At 44.3% G+C, this 19,283-nt stretch overlaps 1 pseudogene; it reads left to right on the top strand.

The window, feature by feature from the left end:
- The first annotated feature begins 3,583 nt into the window (after window positions 1–3,583).
- On the top strand, window positions 3,584–18,695 carry LOC101835515 (annotated as a pseudogene).
- The last annotated feature ends 588 nt before the right edge of the window (window positions 18,696–19,283 follow it).

The raw sequence follows: 19,283 nt of genomic DNA, 5'->3' as shown, positions 1-19,283 counted from the left end.
GTGAAGAAGGTGCCTCCAGGTTAAGTTACAAGCTGCAATGGGTAAAGGTAGAATGGGCAAGGAGAGCCTGGATCCTAGAAAATGGCTTTAGGTGGAACCAGAGCAGGGCCCAAGAGTCAGATTACAGCTTTGGGATGGTGAATGTGGAACATGAGTGGGGAGTGGCATGGGGTGACTGGGACATAGACCCTTGTTTCACTTCTGTTTATTGTTGACCTCACTGAGGAAGAGGAACTTCTGAGCAGGAAAGTAATGAAGTAGTGTGTCAACTATGCGTGACAAGAAAGAACAGACATGATTCCCTCAACTTTCCCATGACTTGCTGGTCTGGGGTAGCCTCATATGCATAGATCCTTAGTCACATTAAACCATATTCCCCAATCCCAGATCACTTCAGACAGAGGTTATTCTGGGGTGTCAATCACTAGTCATCTTCTAGTGCCTATAGGTGAGGTGGCCAAAGTGTAAAAACCCACATGGGTTGTGTGTATGTGAGCCTGTCACTGAGAGAATGGGAAACACGATCCAGATAGTCCTGCCCCATACTAGCAGATACTAGTGGGGTTTCCTTGCCTGCACAGATCAGGACACCAGACCTATTTGTATCCAACACCTGGGCTTCTTCACCTATCATATTGACCTAAAGCAGGAATTAGGCCTGGGCACGACAGGCTTCAGAGTGTCTTTCACCCTAGGAGTGAGGACAAGGCTTTGGGTAATTCAACCCAAAGAATCCCAAGAAGGGCCAGGCCCTCTTCTCCATGTAGATCAGGATTAACAATACCTGGATTTAATCATCCAATCTGCAAATGACAATGTCCTGAAGGCTGGAAGGCTGCAACACTGGACCAAGTGTGCCACAGAAAATACATGAGCTTGACTGAGCTGAGGACAGACAAGCAGGACTGTAACATGTTACGTAAGGTTGCAAGGTGTCATGAGTGCAAATGGATTTTGCATGGCTTACCTACACTTTGAAAACACAGAGCCAACTGTATCTTTCATGTATCCATGTAACTACTCTTCATTTATCTGTTTAGACAACACTTATGCATGTCACTTGTTACCAAGACTGCCTGGGTCCTGTATTTTTTTTTTTTTGGTTTTTATGAGACAGGGTTTCTCTGTATTGTTTTGGAGGCTGTCGGTCCAGCCCGGCCTCGAACTCACAGAGAGCCACCTGCCTCTGCCTCCCGAGTGCTGGGATTAAAGGCGTGTGCCACCATCGCCCGGCCTGGGTCCTGTCTTTTTTAAATGAAATTCCTCATGACAATGATTTGTGTGAGCACCAATGGATAACAAGCTTCCTTCGTACCCCACTGTACCCGCATCTCTTCCTCCCTTCTGTATCTCACCTCCTCCCCATCCTCCTTCTCCTTCTCTCCAATCCCAGACCTCTTCATATGAATCAGAAGCTTTAAAGAATATTGACTGAGGTGGGCAGGTGCCAGTATCCACCTCTCAGCAAGTCCCCTATTTATGGTATCTACATGTGACTTATGGAACAGCCCCTCATTAGTCATAGCCCCATTGTCTAATAAACTCCAAATACCATAACTAAGTTAACATTACCTGAAATGTCAGTGCTGTGGTGGATATAGTCCCAAACAATAGGGAGACTGAGGCAGGAAGTTTTCATGAGCTCAAGAGTAAATCTGCTCCATAATGACATTGTAACTAGATACATATGAATACAGTACATACACATGTCAGTGTGAACCAACCATAAGATATGTGGCTTATAAATAGAAAATCTCCCCCAAGGTTTGTGACCATGAAGCTCAGGTTTATGATGCCAGCATACTTAATGTGTGGTAAGGATTAACTCCCTGGCTCAAACATTACTGCTGTGTGGTCCCAAGTCAGAAGAGACAATTGTGATTTGCCTGAAGATTCTAAATCATAATATTGTAACAAAGGATGCTGGGCTTCAATATATAAATATGACACTTTCAGAATAAGTGCCTTAAAGGTCCTGAATTGGCTGATAAAGTTGCCACCAACTGAAAATGATTCCAATGACTTAACATTCAAAAGTCACTTCATGTATTTCTGTTCCAAAGTCATTTCTCAAAATGGGAAACAGGTCTGGGCATGTGCATTAGCTTTTCAAGTGGTGAGGTGGGGTGGGGCTGCAGAATAACTATTTTCTGGTAGTTGTTGTTGTCTGCTGGGTGTCTATGTATATGGAAATTGCCACAACAACTCCATACACACAGACATGCACCAAGGAACAGTTTATCTGGGAAACCATCAATGCAATCCTTTGAATAATGTTCTGTAAGTGGCAGAAGAAACATCCCCTCAACATGATGCCAGAGTCCAGCTTTGAAAAAAAAGGCCCCAGTGTATCCAGAAAATGGAGGATCTGAAATTGGAACATCTCTCATTGTAGCTCTCAGCCTCACAGCCCACCAATTCTCTGCATCAGAAAATTCAGAGTAGAGAAAACATCTGCCAGCAAGGCCTAGGCCCACAAATTGGAGGGGCTGCAGTCAAACGACAACAACCTTGCTGATTGGAGGAGGCAAGAGAAGCCCTGGCTGTGCCGTGCTAGAAGAAAGGAGGAAGTTCTGCAGTGCCAGGCTGTGGGTGCCCAATACTGGGGGACTGGAAAAAACGGAGGCAAGACCAATCCTCAGATGGCACCCCATGCTGTATGACACTGATGCCCACACCCTCCAGAGAGTCAGCCTGGGCTAGGAGGGAGCTGCTCCTGATCCTCCACTCTTGGATGTAACCTGCCAGGGCTCTTTGGGATTCTGAAGCTCCTACAGAGAGACCTGTGTTATAGGTTCTGAAAGCATAGCTAGTCCCAGACACTGGAACCAGAGTGTCCCCATTGAACATTTGCTGAGTAGGTAAAGGACTGTGAACTTGATCTCTGTAGGATCTGGCTATGGTAAGTAAGGCAGTATGGAGATGAGGTGGTGGGGGATAGATACTTCAGAGACGAAGGCTTGCAGTGTGTTTCAATAAATAGCTGTGTTTGAGCAGGAGGGTGATGTGTAGACTTAAATCATGACTGCAATGGATGAGGGACCCTGAATGTGGACTCAGGAAACTAAGTCCCGTAAGTGGGGAGCAGTTTTCAGGGTGGTGGACTTGCTCATGCAATTCTCTTTTATCTATGTCATCTTTCTCAGAGCTGCATCCATTCTCCTGTGACATCCTCAGCACGCATCTCCTAGAGAAGCCCTCCTGATGTTTACAGTTACATATTTCTGCAGCCTCCTCTCCACCCCAACACCTCCCTGGGCTTGATACTGAAGAACTGTGAACTTGGTGACTCCAGGTTAAGGGAGGGTTGCAAGTATCCTAAAAGGACCTTGGGAGGAGTGCTGTGCCTTCCACAGAGGCTAAAGGTGAGGCAGGAATGGTGGACCTGGGTTGGCCCTACCTGCTGCCCACTGGCTCTTGTAACCACTGCTTTGTCAGTTCAGTTCAATGACCTTGTCCTGAAACTCTCCACCTACTCCACTTTGGATCCAAATTCCCATCTGACCAAGATCCCTATATTCTGTTTCACCCCTCTGTAGCACACAATTGGGACTGGGAGCCCATGAATTCATCAGACTAACTTCCCAACTGGCTAAATGCTGTGCCCTATGGCCCTCTTCTTCCTCTTCTCCTCATGCAGGGCAAGATGTTTTTCCTCCAAATTCATTTTATTATTAGCATCACTATTTTTTAGGAATTAAAAAAATATTTATTTTACATTCAGACCTCAGTTTCCTATCCCTCCTCTCTTCCCAATCCCTCCACCATATCTCCCCTCTCCTCCCCACAATCCATTCCTCTTCTGTGTTCCCATTCATAAAAGGTCAGGTTTCCTATGGATATCAACAAAAGATGTCATAACAAGTTGCAATAAGACTAAGCACTTCTTTTGTATTAAGGCTGGGCCAGGCAACCTAGTATGGGGAGTAGGATCCCAAAAATCTACAAATGAGCCAGAGACACTGTTAGGAGTCCCACAAGAAGACCAAGCTACAGAATTGTCACATATACACAGAGGCCTATGTCAGTCCAATACAGACTCCCTAGTTCTTGGTTCACTCTCTATGGGCTCCCATGAGCCCAGGTTAGTTGATTGCGTGGGTTTTCTTCTGGTGTCCTTGACCCCTCTGCTCCTACAATCCTTAATCTCCCTCTGCTGCTGGATTCTCAGGAGAGACTCTTAAGGGGACAGAGAGAGTCTTGGATTAAACTGGTAAATTCTGCAGAGTGAGAAACTGAGACTACAGAGATGAATTAACTCATAGACACACCAGAAGAAATTGTAGGAAGTGTGTCTTCAAATTCCCTTACTAGTACTGGTGAAATGACTCAGCAGATAAAGGTGTCTGCCTCCAAGCTGGTGGCCAGAGTTCAATCCCTGAACCCACATTGAGAAAGGAGAGAATTGACTCCAAGTACCCCACCAAAGCCCACAGAATATTCTTCTCCCAAGCAAACCACCATTGATACAGGAGGAGGTGACCCATACTGAGGAGTCAGCCTAGTAGCAGGTGATCTGAGCTGTGCTGAACCTACAGGTCAGGTGATAAATGAGCAGATGGATCTTTTCAGTGATTTTGTAGCTGTAGCTGCTCCTGGACTTTTGTATAATAATAATATGAAACATTCATATTGCCAAATATCTCTGAGTGTGTCACCTACTAAAACAGAACAGTGACGTGGAAGCCTTCAAAGGGTACAGAGTTATTAGGCATACCGTAGTTCCTGGTGTCCCACATGCCTCAGTTGAACTTAATTGTCCCTGGGTTCCCTTCACCACGCACCTAACCTGGGTCAACGACAGTTTGGATTCCTGAGCAAAGGGCATATGTGCTCTGGGCCTATCAGCAGCTTCAAGGTTCTTATCTGAAGTTGAGCCAAAATGGCTTCATGCCCAGGGTGTATGTGCAGCACTTACACTTTCCTAGTGTGAACCCCTTGTCCTCCTCCCGAGGCTCTGTAATCTGATACTGTAAACTTTGTTGACCTCTTCCTGAGTTTCCTGTCATGTCCACTGAACTCACATCACCTGTGATCCCTGCTGTGGGTCACCAGGCTCTGAGAAGTCACCAGAATTCTCCATGTGGGAAGATATGTCTAACTCACTCATGACTACTGTTTGGAGTATTCTTTGTTTGGATTCCTGGGCTCACAGTCAGTGACAATTGTAAGAGGGATGGAGTTTATCCTGTCTTCTTCTGTCTCATCCTGACCTGTATTGTCCATAGAACATCAAAGTGGCAGGGGCTTAAAGATGATGCCCTGGATTACTTAGAAGGAATATATTAGCTTCATGTTTTGTGACACACCTGTAAACCCAGAACCTGAGAAGTTGAGATAGCAGTATTATACTGCATACAATATTCTGTCTCAAAACCAGCACGAAAATGAAAGGCAGAAAGAGAAGAAATTTGTTCACCTAACTTGATTTTCACCAATGACTCCTGTTCTGGAGTATGGCTCTTTAGCTTCCAGCCAGAAGGCATTTTTATCCATTACAAAGTGTTTCATGAAGATGTTTTCTTTGAAGATAAAACATTGTAGGTGTGGTCAGGCTCTATTTGGACCATTTCTGCAGGTTTTGTCTGTTGTAATAACTGTCAGTCATCACAGGCAGTTTCTCTTAGTGAGATACATGGACAAAGATGTTGCCTGCAAGGCCATTGTGTGTAGGCAGCAAATCACAGGACAGGAAGAGCACATAGACTCAGAAAGATGTTGAAAAGTCAGTTGGTGGCTGTGAGTAGCTGCTGCCCTGTCCTCATCCACAAAGATGGCACCAAAAATGCTGATTCCTGTGGGTCAGAATGAGGAGGGCTACAACAGAAGATTCGTGGGCTGATTTGGGGCTTTTAACTTTTCTTGTTGGACTCATCAGGTCTGACAAATTCTGCAATGTCATAACGTGGTGGTGTGGGAGGGGAGGTGTCAGGAAGGTGGGAGCTGGTAGAGATGACACACAGAAGGAGGGTCTCACTGGACACCTCCCTGCACTCCAGGCAGAGAGGACCAGGACTGCCTAAGACTGCACAGCATCCAAAGCAGGGCATTTTCCGAGTAAAAGAAGAGTTAACAAACCCACAGTGTTGAAGCACTTATTTCATCCTGGGTCAAGACTTAGAGCATGCAGGTTTTTAAGGTTCTTAGGTGACTTTCTCTCGTCTCCTCATTTCATGATCCCACAACAAGCAGTCATTTTGTGTGCAGGTCACAGCTGTGCTTCTCTCAGCCGCTCTCATGGCAGTCTGCTGCTGTGTGCATGAAAGTGTGACTGTGTGTCTGTGTATCTGTCTGTGTGTCTCTGTGTATGGTTGTGTGTGTATATTTGTGTGTGTATATTTGTGTGTGGTGTGTATGATTGTGTTTGTATATTTGTGTATGACTACGTGTGATTCTCTGTGTATGACAGTGTATGTGTGTGAGTGTGTGTGTGAGTGTGTGAGTGTGTGTGTGTGTTTGTTTGAGTCTGTTGAAGTTTCTCCCCACCTCCACTCCCCCAGGGCCTGGAGATACTATGAGGTTCGTATTCACGTGCTCTAGACATCTGAGAATATGCTTGACTGTGTGGTGAATGATGGGAGCATCATAAGGTCCAGAAAAGTCCCGGAGAAGAACATCCTATTCCTGCTTCCCTGAGTACCTGCCCATTTAAGTGAGGCTAGTTCTAACCTGCGCAGATTGCCAAGAACTCTGTGGTTCGTTGTGACAAAATCATTCTCCTTTATCTTCCACATTATTTATTCATATTCTGACTTCATTGTTTGTTCCTAAACTTTGTGTAGGCCCTCTATTAAAAATTCTCTCATCCTCCTAATATGGGCGTCAGTGAGGAGGCCTAGGCAATCTATTGGGCCTTGGGTTGTAGATCAGTATTTATCCCTGGCATACAAATGGACTTTGGGTGCCCATCCCACAATGAGAGATGCACTCTCACCCAGGACTCTTGGGGGAGGGTCTAGTCCTTGCCCTGGATGAAATGACAGACTATGGACACTCCATAAAGGGCCTCACCATCCCTGGGAAATGACAGGGTATGGGGGGGTTGGTAGGAGGGCGTGGGAGGAGGGGAGGGAAAGAGAGAGGGACCTGGGATTGACATATGAAGCAACCTTGTTTCTAATTTAAATTTAAATTTAAAAATAAAAAAATAAAAATGTCTCATCTTTATTCCATTAAAGTGGAAATGGTGACAAATGGTGCTCAATGTGCCTCTGTGTTCCCATAAAGAAGTCTATCTATGCTATTAAAGAGTTCTATCACCCTTTCTCTAAATTTTGATGCTCCCAAGCCCCCTGAATACTAAAAACCCATGCCATCCCAGGATACTAGATTTCATTCATTGCCTAGGTGGCCAACCATAGGAAGTTACCAAAATGATGACCCTTGCAATGTCAATCAGGAAGCATAGAGAGATGAGGATGAGCTTCATCTGTGCTCATGAGCTGGGCAGAGAGAAAGCCCTTCCTTTGAGTGCAAGAGGGCTGATGCCTGGGATATCCAGAGGGCAGTGTGTCTCAATCTGTGGGTCATGACCTCTTAGGTATCAAATGACCTTTTCACAGGGGTCACATATCAGATATTTACACTGTAATTCATAACAGTAAAACGATTACAGTTATGAAGTAGCCTCAAAATAATTTTATGATTCAGGGTCACCACACCAAGAGGAACTATGCTAAAGTCAAGCATTAGGGATACTGAGAACCACTGCACTAGGGTCCGAAGGCATTATTGAACTGCTGCACACACAGGCAGAAGTGCCAGAATTTGGGTCTTTCAATGAAACTAGCATGAGCTAACAGGAAGTGTACCTGCAGATACGAAGATCAGCATAAGTGACAAGTGACTGAGAGTGGACTCTCTACTCTGAGTCTTGACAGCACAGAGGAGTCTTTTTTTTTTTTTTTTTTTTGGTTCTTCAAGACAGGGTTTCTCTGTGTAGCTTTGGGGCCTGTCATTTAACTTGCTCTGTAGACCAGAATGGCCTCAAACTCACAGAGATCTGCCTGCCTCTGCCTCCCAAGTGCTGGGATTAAAGGTCAAACCACCACCACCTGGCCAGGGGAGTGTTGAGGATGAGTTCACACTTAGAGCTCCTGCCCCTTCATTTCTTGAATGTGTCTCTACTCACAGAAGCTCTTCCTGCTACAGCTTTCTGCTCCCCGATCTTCACTTCCACACCCACAGTGCGTTGGTGAGTAAAAGGGCCAGCGATCACGGCGGCTCCATGTTCAAGGATAGGGAACCTGGTGCTCCAGAAGGATTTCTCATGCTAGGTAGTGTCCATTGCAGAGGCCAGAGAAGGAGCAGGAACTACAGAGTGGCTGCCTTGTCTGCTGACTATTGGCTCCCTGTGGCTTCTGCCTTATCAGTTCCCCTGCAATAAGAACTTTGCCCAGATCTAATTTCCACACCTATACCCTGAAAGGTATAAATTCCTGCCTGGGCCAGGCCTATCTGTACTGTTTCCTGCAGAGAGACTGTCATCTTGCAGCAGCACAGACTTAGGCCCGGGATTCAGCCACGCCACTCAGTAGTTTTCCTGGATGGCTGTATGCTGTGGCCTGTGGATGATATTGTCTAAGTGAGCAGAGGGGATCAGGATTAGTGCTGTCCCAGTTGTGCAGAGTTGGAGGCTAAGCTTGTGGGAAGGAAGCACCAGGAAGGGAGGAGCAGGAGGACATGACAGATGAAAGTGTGGATGTGTGCACCCCCTATCGCCTCCATAAATGTCCACAGGGTAGGCCCTGTGGCACATGGTGATTCAGATTAGTGTGAAATTACTATGTACTGAGGAGCCAGCAGGAACAGAAGAGCAGCAGGGACATGTCCCTCCTCTGTGTGTGGTTGTAGCTAGAACACCTAACTGACCTTGGATAATGACAATAATTCATTTATAATGCCAAGTGGCTCAGACCCTGTCACCTTGATGACCGGCGAAGTGCCCTATCAATTTATAGAGGAACAACATCAAGGTTTCCACTATTAGATAATCCAGTAGGCCTCATCTTTACATCCCATAGTTGAACTGAGAGAGCCCAGGTTACCTTCCCAATGTACTAAGGGGACAATGAGGTAGGAATTCCTAAGTGTGGTGACAGTTGATGTCATCTCTCCACTACAGGACAGGATTCAGCCAGCCCCATTAGGAACACACACACTGGGCAGGTGAGAGGAAGCCTTGTCCATGTGAAAGACAGTGATGTTGCTTTCCACACCTTCCTGGGAATTCCCTTTGCCAAGCCACATGTAGGACCACTGCGATTTGTACCTCCTGAACCCCTTGAGCCGTGGAGTGGTGTGAGAGATGGGACCTCCTACCCAGCCATATAACTTCTGGGGTTCAGGGGACCTCGGGCTTGATCTCTAGGCCACAGTGCAGTGTTTCCTCCATCTCAGCTCTATAGCAGCTTTCTCTGAGTAATAAGGGCAGTCTCCAGTGCATTTCCTGATGGATGTGCTATTTACTTAAAATAACTGTACCAGGCTCCTGACAGAGAGCTGTTGTTAAGTGAAGCTTTTTCTTTGCTAGCCGCTTTGGTTTATCCCCCGCCAGCCGCCTGGGCTCTGCCGCATTGTAGTTCCCAAATAAACACACAGGAGGCTATATTAATTATGAAGCTGTTGGCCTTTGCTTGTTTCTTACTGGCTAGCTCTGACTTAAGTAATTACCCCATAGTTGTTAATCTAAGCATGTCTCTTACCGGAGAAGTTTCTGGGCTCCTACCCCATGGCGTTACATGTTGATTCTCTCTGTGTTTCTCCTTCCCAGAGTCCTCCTGGACTCCTAGTCCCACCTATCTAGATTCCTATTGGCCAGACAGTCTTTATTCACAAATGCACAGGACTTCCCCCAACATCTCCTCTTTTCTGTTTAAACAAAAAGGAAAGTCTTAACTTTAACATAGTCAAATTGTGTATAACAGAATAGTTATCAAGTAAGAACATAGTTACAATATTTTAGCAAGATTTAAAGAAAATATCATCCATCCCATCCTTGTGAGTTCAAAGTTCTATATGTAGCTTATCTTTTATCATAACTAAAGAAAACTATAATTATAACTATCTGTCTTCAACTCCATCAAAGACCACAGAAGGATAATATATAAACACTAGGATTGACAGAGACATCTTACTGCCTGGGCAGTCACCCAAAGTTCCTCTGTAACATTGGGGCATCCATCTTCAGCCCATAGGCCACAATGTGTCTGGAATACTTCTCAGCAAAGCAGGAAATTTCAAACTGTCCATCTGCATTGGCAGTCTGTCAGTCATTTTTCTATGTCCTACAGAAAGTCCCGTAGACTCTTCCATGAAGCAGGAACCCTGTAAGACTGAGTTCAGCAATCACTTTCCTGTGGGTCTTGCATGTCCAGTTTATACAACAACAGTCAAACAGTCTAGGCAAGAGCAGTTTCTTGCCCAAATGGCTAATCTTGCCATGTTGAAAGCAAACTCCATAACGAGTTTCTTCGATGCCCATCTTTCTCTCAGACATAATTGGTGCTGCCAGGAGCAGACATTTCTCATTGTCAAGAAAAACCCTAAACCATTTTAAATGCCATTTTCTGAAGGTCTTTGAAAGGTTTGAAGACTGCCTATCTATCTCAATTATATTTCTGTATATCTAGAAAACCTAACTTACCTAACTATAAGTTCTGACTATTATAATTAAGTATCTATAATCTGTATTTAATTACACATTACATTTTAAAAGATCAGTATAGGCACAATACTTAATCAAGAGGAGAAATATACACATCACAAAATTGACCTTCAATTTGTATCAATAAATGAAAAACAATACCCATACCATTATTCCCCTTTTTACCATTAAAAGAGATTGGTTGTGATCATTAACCAATTATAAACAATCCCATTTAAATGAAAAGAAAGATTTATAAACAAGATGGGAATTAGGACGTCGCTCATTCCAAACTGCTTCATGCTGGAAGGGGGCGCTGTTTATACCATGGGGATCATGAAAAAACTCAGAAACCTGTATAAGTCCATATTTTCAAGGTCTGTAAGACTGTATCATCTTAGCTGTTTCAATTGTTGGAACATCTGATCCACTGCTTCCGGGGGTCTTGGTTCATCAAACCACAGAAGCCTGGAAGGAATCCTCAGCTTTTCATTTTCTGTAGAAATATAAGCAAAAACTCCTTCTCCGAGTAACATATCCTTATACTTAAATTTTGAAGTCAAGGCATTTTCAAAAGATAGCAGTTGGATTAATTCAGCAGCATTTATAATCAAGTGTATTTTAGTAGCTGTTCCTTCCTTAGCAATCAAAAAACGGAAAAACACAATAGCATACAGTATCCACACTCTCTGTGTATTTTCCATCTTTGCGTGGCTTATTTATTTATCTATTATTACTTTATTTATTTTACTTTTACTTATTTTTCTCTGAGACAGGGTTTCTCTTTGGAAATCTGCCTGCCTCTGCCTCTGGAGTAAATCCTACCGGTGTGCACCACCACAACGCCGGCTTTTTTATTTATTTACCACTTTGTCGTTTCATTTTCTCTCTCAATCTCACGTATATTTTTAAACACATTGTAAACCTTTAGAGGCTTTCCTTTATCCAAGTCTGACTTTACAGTAAATCTTTGTTTTTCTGGCCACGTGCCTTATCTGTTAAAACTGCGGCTGTGGCTGTTTAAACTGCCGTTTTTTTTTTTTTTTAAGATGGCGGGCATAAGCATGACTCCAGCTTACTGCTTCAGTCCATGCTGACCTCCAGCAAAAGCTGCCACTTCCAGCTGTACGTACAACTTTTAAATCGTTAGCAAAGCCTCTTAAAACAACCTTGCTGTTTTTTCTTTTTATGCCATGTCAGGAAGACTCCTGTAAGCGAGCCACGTGAATCTCAGCTTGTCCCTAGCAGAACAGAGCACACCTGAGAAAATTGCTGCTACAAAAATCTGTGCTTCTCTCTGTTCTTCTGTTTCTAAAGTTCCTTTAAAGCTTTTGTTGTTTTGCGTGGAAATTCAATCCCACTCCTGACAACCATTATGTTAAGTGAAGCTTTTTCTTTGCTAGCCGCTTTGGTTTATCCCCCGCCAGCCGCCTGGGCTCTGCCGCATTGTAGTTCCCAAATAAACACACAGGAGGCTATATTAATTATGAAGCTGTTGGCCTTTGCTTGTTTCTTACTGGCTAGCTCTGACTTAAGTAATTACCCCATAGTTGTTAATCTAAGCATGTCTCTTACCGGAGAAGTTTCCAGGCTCCTACCCCATGGTGTTACATGTTGATTCTCTCTGTGTTTCTCCTTCCCAGAGTCCTCCTGGACTCCTAGTCCCACCTATCTAGATTCCTATTGGCCAGACAGTCTTTATTCACAAATGCACAGGACTTCCCCCAACAAGCTGTACTGCAGTGAGGAGCAGAGACTAAGGCCATTCTTCACAGTCACTGTGGCCATCCATTGCCCAGGTGCCACCGACTAGGAAACTGGTTCATATGCTTTCTACTGGGGACAATGTGGAAGAAGGAGGTACCTCGAGAGTCTGGAGTGAGATGAAGAATGCATCACTGCCCCATTCATTCTTGTAGTTCTCATGTGAGCACAGCATCCCAATACTCATATACCTTCACTTGTTTTCTGTTGTTGTGTTAGAGGACCCTGGCAAAAGAAACATGGTGAAGAAATAGTTTTACCATAGGTCACAATTCCTGGTTATAACCAACCATAGGTGGAAACCACAAGGGCAGAAGTTTAAGGGAGCTGATCACATCTCATCTGTAACGAGGAAGAGAGCCTTAGGTCACATGCATGCCTGCTAATGCTTCACTTACTCTCTCCATTCTTACACACTTCAGAAGTTCTTCCTAGGGAATGGTGCCTCCTACTCTAAGCAGGTGTTCCTAATCAATGAACATAATCAAGATAATGTTTTCCACAGGCATGCCCAGAGGCCAAGAGGATCTAGACCAGTGATTCTCAACATGTGAGTTCCTATCCCCACAGGAGTTAATATCAGATATCTTGCATGTCATATATTTATATTACTATTCATAACAGCAGCAAAATTATACTCATGAAGTTGCAACAAGATAATATCATGGTGGGGTCGTCACAAGATGACAAACTGTATTAAAGTGTCACAGAATTAGTAAGGTTGAGAACCGCTGATCTAGACAAACCCTCATTAAGATTTTCTTTCCAGGTGATTCCACATCCTGTCAGTCAAAAATCAAAACTAACCACCGCACTTGGATTTACAGGAGTGATGAATGTCAGTACAGGAAGACAATCATTTTCATAGAGGATGCCAGAAGTCTCTCTATACTATTTAGCCTGACTCGGGTTATTACTTTTCAGCCAGAGACCTCCCTAAAAGTATTGCCCAATTCCCATTTCTACAGAGCTGGCAGACTCTACATTGGTAGAAAAGGAATTTAGAGAGGGGTCAGATGTTGGCAGGGCATCGTGGAAAGTAGTCGCTGAAGGTGGCTGAGAGAAAACTCAGAATAAGATTTAGATTTGATATCACATATCTGGGACTAACTGTCTTCCATTTTCACCAGGTGTCTGCAGACTGATATAATGGCTATAAGGGGAGCAAAGGAAATGAATCTGTTAATGCATCCCATCTCTATGTCTGAGGACTGCCTGTATCTCAACATCTACACACCAGCTCATGCCCATGAGGGCTCTAACTTACCTGTGAGTGTCAGATTGTAGTCATCTGGGGAAGAGTATGTTTATTCTTTTGGAAGATTGGAAGACACAAAGTAATTCTGAGCTCCATTGTAGTTTACACCCTGGTTAGTAGTCTTAATTTATTGGGTTCAAGAAGGTCATCTCAGTCTTGGTGAGCTGCTTAAACCTGAGTGTGTAGCTCAGCACACTGGGACTCTGAGATGTAAAAGGCTTTAAGTATTTGTTTTAATCAGGAATTCTTCTATCAACTTGAACCTGGCAGGGTGCTAACGGGCTGCATATTGACATAACCAAAATTTCTAGTTACAGGTTATCTGTTGTGCTAATGGGATCTGATGACTCTTCTGGTTAGCAATGATGAAAGACACTAATGGAGACACTCCTATTTGCTACACTTTGATGGGTCAGAGAGTTATGATAACATTACTTTAGATATAGAGCCATTAATTCATGCTGAGATGGGGAAATGGGAATGGAAATATGCTTATAGATCTAGAATATCCCATCTGTGGACCATGTCCTGAAATCCTGAGGAAATTTGTGTATATGTTGACCTAAATAGAGGCAAAGCAGTAGATAATCTAATAGGCAGTCCTGTTGACCTTTGAGTGGCTATGGGCCTCCTAAGATCTGTGTTGATATCTCCAGGTGATGGTGTGGATACATGGTGGTGGGCTGGTTGTAGGAATGGCTTCTATGACTGATGTATCCATACTGACAGTTACTGAGAATATAGTAATGGTTGCTATCCAGTATCGTTTGGGTATCCTTGGCTTCTTCAGGTGACTCTGGGATTGGGGTGTATAATGGATTTCTGAGTTAAACATGGACAACCTGTGATTCATGTCCCTTCCATTTCTCAGCACTGGAGATGAGCACGCCAGAGGCAACTGGGGCTACCTGGATGAAGTGGCTGCCTTACGCTGGGTCCAACAGAATATTGCCTACTTTGGAGGCAACCCTAGTCGAGTCACTATATTTGGTGGGTCAGCAGGTGGCACAAGTGTTTCCTCACTTGTCGTGTCCCCAATGACCAAAGGACTCTTCCATGGTGCCATTATGCAGAATGGAGTGGCCCTGCTCCCTGACCTTATCTCTGAGATGGTCTACACAGTGAGTGCCCTCAACAATACTAGCCCATACTTTGCTGCTTCAGTCCTTGTCTGTCTCTGGTTCTCTATTATTCTGCTAAGTAAGGAAAACAAGGATCATGGGAAAGAGCCTCTTTCCATTATTTCTGAGGCATAAAATTTAGAATCTACCCCCTTTGCTTCATGTCTGCTAAATATGTTATATGAAATCAAGGCTGTGTCCAGTGGCTTCCATCACTGGCAAAACCATGTATGCATGGTTTTCTTGTTTGCTTATTATTGCTGTGATAAAGACCGATGACCAAAAGTTACTTAGGTAAAAAAGGTTTATTTCAGCTTCCAATTCATATTTCATCTTGAGAAGAAGGTAGAGTAGGAACTCTGATGGGTACAGGTGGCCAAAACTGAAGCAGAGATCAGGGAGGAACACTGCTCACCAGCTTGATACCCAATGCTTCCTCGGTTTGCTTTCCTATACACCACAGGACACCTGCATATGAGTGGCACTGCTCACAGTGTAATGGGGCCTTCTACATCAGTAATTTACCAGAAAAAGGCCCAGAATTTTCTACTGGCCAATCTGATAGGGCATTTTCTCAATCGCGGTTCCTTTTTCCAGATGACCGTTGCTTTTGTCAAGTTGAAAAAAAAATCTAACTGGGACATATGGATTGAGGAAAAGGGTCAGCTGGTAAAAATACTTGTTGTGCAAGTATGAGGTTCCAAGTTCAAATCCCCAGAGCTCACATAAGGCTATTGGTAGTAAAATGTGTCAGCAAACCCAGTGCTCCTAGGCAGAGATGGGAAGCAGAGACAGAAGAATCCCTGGAAGGCCATAGTCCAGCTAAGCTGGTGTAGACAAATGCAAAGAGTGGGTAAGGTGACAAGTGACACCTGAGGGTGTTCTCTGAACTTCACATGCAAAATATGACACATGATACCTATTGTCTCACATGAATACCACACCAAAACAAAGAAAAACTATGCAGGTAGAAGAATCCCTCTCGCAGCTGTCAGCTCTGAGCCACAGAAAATGTGAACAATTTCACTTAAGTGCTTCCATACACAACAAACAGCAAGATGTGGTATTTATGGGCAATGACATCTACTTGGAACAAGGAAACTCTGCTCCCTGGTGTGTGTGGGGGGATGAGCTAACCATTACCTGTTACATTTACAGACGGTAGCCAACCTATCAGGATGTAAGGCCAAGGACACAGAGGCCTTGGTACACTGTCTATGAGACAAGAGTAAAGCAGAGATTCTGGCTATCAACCAGGTTGGAAGAATTGTGTGACTTAGTGGGGCTGATCCCCAGGATGTGGGATTGCCAGTACTCATTACTGGAACCAGTTAACTGGTCTGCATGGTTTGTTGTGCTTTTAGTACTGTGTGCAAAATGGAAAATAGGTTAATTTTGATGTCCAGTTTCTTCTGGAGTGAAAATTGCATTCTGAGATGAAATAGTAAATGGGAAATACTGTGTGTATTCAGTGGGCATCAGAATACTTATGTGATTTAACTTCAGCACTGATCCTTAATGTCCCATAGGTCTTCACTATGACTCCTGGTGTGGTGGATAGGGTGTTCCTACCTAGGCACCCTCGGGAGCTGTTGGGTGTTCCTACCTAGGCACCCTCGGGAGCTGTTGGCCTCTGTGGATTTTCACCCTGTATCCAGCATTGCTGGTATCGACAGTGACGAGTTTGGCTGGGGAGTCCCCTTGGTGAGACCTTGTTCTAAGCCCCTGGGAACTTAGGCTAAAATGGTGGGTAATGGGAACTCAGAAAAATGCTAATCTAGGTTCAACCCATCCTATACTTAAGACTATCCTCTTATCTGCCAGTTCATGGGCCTTGATCATGTTATAAAGAATATAACCAGAGAGACACTGCCAGATGTTCTGAAGAGCACAGCAGCACAGATGGTGACAGACCTTGGTTCCTGTCCTGAGAGCAAAGGTTACCATATATTCTTCTCAGATACCGTGTCCAGAAATAAAGGCTAGTGTCTGAGTATGATTCCGTGTGGGCTCTCTCAAGCTTGTCCCTTTCCACCTATACCCTCTCTCATCTCTGGCCACAGAAGCTTCTTCCTACCAATCCACGGGCCTGTCTAACACCAACCACTCTTCCTGTCTTCCTGGTGTGGATGCTGCCTCCTGAATGTAGTGACCTGCTAATGCAAGAGTACATGGGGGATGTTGAGGACCCCCAGACCCTCCAAGCACAGTTCAGAAATATGATGGGGACTTCATGTTTGTGATCCCTGCACTAGAAGTAGCACATTTTCAGCGTGAGTATATCTTTAATAAGATCTAGTATGTTGGGGAGCTCAGAGCTGTGGGTTCCAGATGAGTTCTGTAGTGTCCAGGCCTGACCCATGTCATCATCAAACCTCAGACACCAGGCAACTGAAGACACTTACCTCAGTAAATCCTTATATATACAGCAAATGAATTAGAATCTTATCCAGGTTAGAGGAAGAAACATGTTAGTTACACTTGGTGTCTTGCCAAAATTGCTCATCTGAGAATGCCAGGGTCATTGTTTAACAAAAGGTTTCCCATAATTAATAATCCAACATGAAGCTCACCACTCAACTGTAATTCCAGATAAATTTAGAGCAAGGTTTCTTGTCACCTAAGGTTAGGCAGAAAGACTGCATGTGAGAAATCACTATGTCAACATGTCCTCACTCCCAGGTTCCCATGCTCCTGTCTACTTCTATGAGTTCCAGCACCAGCCAAGCTATGTCAAGCATGTCGGGCCATTCATGTGAGGGCTGACTATGGTGATCATGCTGCCTTTGTCTTTGGCTCCAACCTCTGGGGCATGGAACGTGAGTCTTCCTTCTTTTTAGTGAGCTCAATGGAGTCCCTGATAAGTTCCTAAGTTATTACTTAGTTCTCAGTGCAGTTGAGGAACCTGAGGCTGTGGGAGAGAACAGATCAAGACAAAATGAAAAACAAGCACACAAACCAGCCAAAACCCTACCAGGGTTAGAGTATGAACATTTCCTAGTCTAGCTTGTGCTAAAAAGTATGACAGCACACTTGGATAGGAGTGAACCAGACAGAATCCAAGTAGAGGCTTCCATGGATACTGGGTTGAGTGCCGAGGGAAGAGAGAAAACACCAGGACCAGCATTCAGGTTTGGGCTGTGGTTGCAATAGTAGAACATGAATTGCACTTGCTTGAGGTAGCTAGGACTTGGACCCTTGTCTCCTTCTGTCTGCAGTTGACTTCACTGAGGAGGAGAAGCTGCTTAACAAGAGGATGATGAAGTACTAGACCAACTTTGCAAAACATGGGTGAGAACATGCCCCCCCCTCACTTGTCTCCATCAAGGACTTCCATGTGCATGTGCTCCATTGGCATGCAGGGTCCTTAATTACACCACAGTCTTCTCCAACCCAGGGCACTCTTAGACAGATACTGTAGAGCTTTACATTACTGTTCATCTCACAGAGACCTGGTAGGTTACTCACAATAGTGTGGTACCCTTCTTTAGATTTTCCCCCTGAGGAGACACAAAACCAGACAGCTTCCCTTGCTTCATATGGAGCAGACACTAGTAGATGACACTTGTATGCTATATCAGTACACTAGTCCTTCTGTATCCTCAGGACCTTGGCCTACTCATCCACTGCTCTGACCAAAATCAAGGGATCAGATCTTTGATGAGACTGACCTCACCCTTCTGTGTTGGTGGCATATCCACAGGAACCCTAACAGCGAGGGTCTACGCTACTGGCCCGAATTGGTCCATGATGACCAGTATCTAAAGTTGGACATTCAGCCTGCTGTGAGCCGAGCCCTGAAGGCCACCAAGCTGTATTTCTGGACAAAGACTCTTCCCCAGAAGATTCAGGAGCTAACAGGGGCCAAGGAAAAGCACACAGAGCTTTAGTGCCCTGTGACAGGAAAGGTGTGTGGGGATGAGAACAGATGGGGTCATCATGAGGTTACAAAGTGTATTTATCTTTATTTTTTCCAACACTCACATAAGCATTTCTAACAAGATTTACTCTTTCAGTAATGTATGACAAACCCTCTGTGTGTTACTCCTTATCCTTCTGGACACATCTTATTTAAATAGATACTTTCATAACCAAATGTAAGTGTGAGACCCAAAGTTCCTCCATGTAAATACTTCACTACACTTTGGCTCTTCCTTCCTTCATTCATTCCTTCATTCATTCCTTCTTCCCTCCCTCCAGTCATTTTCTCCACATCCACTCTCTCTTCTTTTCCAAGTCTCAGACCCTCTTCAAATGAAGCAGAAGCTTCAGGCACTGTTGACTACAGGAAATCCCATGTCCTCTCTCAGAAAGTTTGTGTTTTCTCCTATTTATCAGATGCCAATAGAAAACCTGATTTCCCCAAGCCCTGAAGCCTTGCTAAGTTCACAGTGCTGTTCCCAACAGATAATGAGCTACAAACGAGACTCTTGTTGTCTGTGGCCTCAGATGTCTTCAGATGGATACATAAGAATTACCTAAACCCATGGCAAGA

Source organism: Mesocricetus auratus, unplaced genomic scaffold, assembly GCF_017639785.1.
Source record: "Mesocricetus auratus isolate SY011 unplaced genomic scaffold, BCM_Maur_2.0 Super-Scaffold_100062, whole genome shotgun sequence".
In the NCBI taxonomy this organism is placed as follows: Eukaryota; Metazoa; Chordata; class Mammalia; order Rodentia; family Cricetidae; genus Mesocricetus; species Mesocricetus auratus.
The sequence above is the reverse complement of the archived record's forward strand: the minus strand, read 5'-3'. Positions and strand labels throughout refer to the sequence as shown.